The sequence below is a fragment of the Salvelinus namaycush genome, unplaced genomic scaffold, assembly GCF_016432855.1.
Source record: "Salvelinus namaycush isolate Seneca unplaced genomic scaffold, SaNama_1.0 Scaffold93, whole genome shotgun sequence".
NCBI lineage: Eukaryota > Metazoa > Chordata > Actinopteri > Salmoniformes > Salmonidae > Salvelinus > Salvelinus namaycush.
Window position 1 is genome coordinate 45,501 of NW_024061675.1, and position 3,500 is coordinate 49,000.

A 3,500-nucleotide genomic window follows, 5' to 3' on the forward strand; every position below is an offset into this window, starting at 1 on the left:
CCTCATCATTCTACACACAATACCACATAATGACATCACAATACCCCATAATGACATCACATTACCCCATAATGACATCACAATACCCCATAATGACATCACAATACCCCATAATGACAAAGCAAAAACAGGTTTTTATAAATGTTTCGAATGTATCAAAAACAACAACTGAAATATCACATTTACATACAGTACCAGTCAAAAGTTTGGACACACCTACTCATTCAAGGGTTTTTCTTTATTTTTACTATTTTCTACATTGGAGAATAATAATGAAGACATAACTATGAAATAACACAAATGGAATCATGTAGCAACCAAAAAAGGGTTAATCAAATCAAAATATATTTATATTTGAGACTCTTCAAAGCAGTCACCCTTGGCATTATCTCAACCAGCTTCATGAGGTAGTCACCTGGAATTAATTTCAATTAACAGGTGTGCCTTGTTAAATGTTAATTTGTGGAATTTCTCTCCTTCTTTCCTTCTTTCCTTCATGTAGATGTATTGTTACACCATGTAGGAGCAGTATAGACCTAGTCTGTTCATTATATACATCTACATGATGTATTGTTACACCATGTTGGAGCAGTATAGACCTAGTCTGTTCATTATATACATCTACATGATGTATTGTTACACCATGTAGGATCAGTATAGACCTAGACTGTTCATAATATACATCTACATGATGTATTGTTACACCATGTAGGAGCAGTATAGACCTAGTCTGTTCATTATATACATCTACATGATGTATTGTTACACCATGTAGGAGCAGTTTAAACCTAGTCTGTTCATTATATACATCTACATGATGTATTATTACACCATGTAGGAGCAGTATAGACCTAGTCTGTTCAATATATACATCTACATGATGTATTGTTACACCATGTAGGAGCAGTATAGACCTAGTCTGTTCATTATATACATCTACATGATGTATTGTTACACCACGTAGGAGCAGTATAGACCTAGTCTGTTCATTATATACATCTACATGATGTATTGTTACACCATGTAGGAGCAGTATGGACCTACAGTAGCTTGCTAATTACTTAGATTTAGTATGACTTAATTAATGAAACTGCCTTAAATGTGCAGTAGTAAACATTTTTTATCCGCACTAATCAATCAACACATTCCTGTCTTTGTATGTCTCACTATAATAGTATTATTTAATTAAATCCATTTAAAATAATCTTTGTCTGAAAATAAAATATGATCCTCAACTGCGTTTCCCCTCCAGTCAGCAGACGGCGATGTGCGTCTTTCAGGCGATGCTGCCAGCGTGACGTATAATCTAGTGGACGGTTCTTCAGAAACAGCTCGTCAACCACCTCGGTAGCTTGCTAGCCAACATAGCCGAAAGATTCAAGCTATTTAGACGCTTTCGGTGTATATTAGCTACTGTGTTTTAGACACACTTCTGTCGTATCTACTTGTTAACCTATTTAATTTAATATTACGTTAATTTTTATTAGTCAGCTATAGTAGCTGGCTGGTTAAATTAGCACTAGCCTAGTCGCTAATGATAGCTAGCTAGCTAACATCCCCGAACATGAGCTCACTAAACTTCTCCCCTCTTGTTAAAGAAGAGTCGGACTGCTGGACGGAGAAAGAAGCTCTGGGGCTAAACATTGTCGTGAAAGAGGAGAAGGAAGAAGAGGATATCACAGTAAAAATAGAAGTAGAGGGTGAGGCTGTTACAGTGAAAGAAGAAGAGAAAGACGTTTCAGTGAAAGAAGAGGAAGACGCGTTCAGAGTGAAAGAGGAGGAAGATGTTACAGTAAAAGAAGAGGAGGAAGAGAAAGAGGAGGATGCAGTTTTTGGAGTGAAGAAGGAAGGGGAGATTACTGTCACAATGAAAGATGAAGAGGTGGAGATAGGAGATCTGAGTAACACCAGTAAGTACCGCCTTAAATTTGTTTTTTGAACTTTGGATATTCGGAGTTGGCTCGTCAAGATCTCTTCAACGGAGGGCCCAGGATGATGACTGATATGTCTAGAATCAGACATAGAGAGCAAGCTACCCCTTGTTTTCTCTGTTCCGTTTCCAAAAAGTGACTTAACATATATATTTGAGAAGGGTCTATCTGCTGACCGCAGACTAGTCTCAGAGTAATGTAAGAATCCAGGATAACTAGTCTCAGAGTAATGTAAGATCCCAGGATAACTAGTCTCAGAGTAATGTAAGATCCCAGGATAACTAGTCTCAGAGTAATGTAAGAATCCAGGATAACTAGTCTCAGAGTAATGTAAGATGTACGATCCCAGGATAACTAGTCTCAGAGTAATGTAAGATCCCAGGATAACTAGTCTCAGAGTAATGTTAGATCCCAGGATAACAAGTCTCAGAGTAATGTTAGATCCCAGGATAACTAGTCTCAGAGTAATGTAAGATCCCAGGATAACTAGTCTCAGAGTAATGTAAGATCCCAGGATAACTAGTCTCAGAGTAATGTTAGATCCCAGGATAACTAGTCTCAGAGTAATGTTAGATCCCAGGATAACTAGTCTCAGAGTAATGTAAGATCCCAGGATAACTAGTCTCAGAGTAATGTAAGATCCCAGGATAACTAGTCTCAGAGTAATGTTAGATCCCAGGATATCTAGTCTCAGAGTAATGTAAGATCCCAGGATAACTAGTCTCAGAGTAATGTAAGATCCCAGGATAACTAGTCTCAGAGTAATGTTAGATCCCAGGATAACTAGTCTCAGAGTAATGTTAGATCCCAGGATAACAAGTCTCAGAGTAATGTTAGATCCCAGGATAACTAGTCTCAGAGTAATGTTAGATCCCAGGATAACTAGTCTCAGAGTAAGGTAAGTCTCAGATAGTTTTAACCCATTACAGTCTAAGCCCTGTCTGAGGGGGAGGTTCTTCTAAGCTAAGTCGCTCTGGATAAGAGCGTCTGCTAAATGACTTAAATGTAATGTAAATGTACATGGAATTGTTTTAAGGTTTAAACAACATGAAGGGCTTCCCCTGTATTGTACTGTTTTAAGAAGGTTATACCAAGGATAATTTTGCTATTTGATTTTGAACTGTAAGACCCATGGAAGTATCAACAAAAAATATTTGTCCATACTGCTATAACCCATAGTAACACATTGGATAACATTCACAACATGGAACAACAGTAACCATAGTAACGTATTGGTTAACATTCACAACATGGAACAACAGTAACCATAGTAACACATTGGATAACATTCACAACATGGAACAACAGTAACCATAGTAACGTATTGGTTAACATTCACAGCATGGAACAACAGTAACCATAGTAACTCATTGGATAACATTCAAAACATGGAACAGCAGTAACCATAGTAACGCATTGGATAACATTCAAAACATGGAACAACAGTCCATACTGCTATAACCCATAGTAACACATTGGATAACATTCACAACATGGAACAACAGTAACCATAGTAACTTGTTGGTTAACATTCACAACATGGAACAACAGTCCATACTGCTATAACCC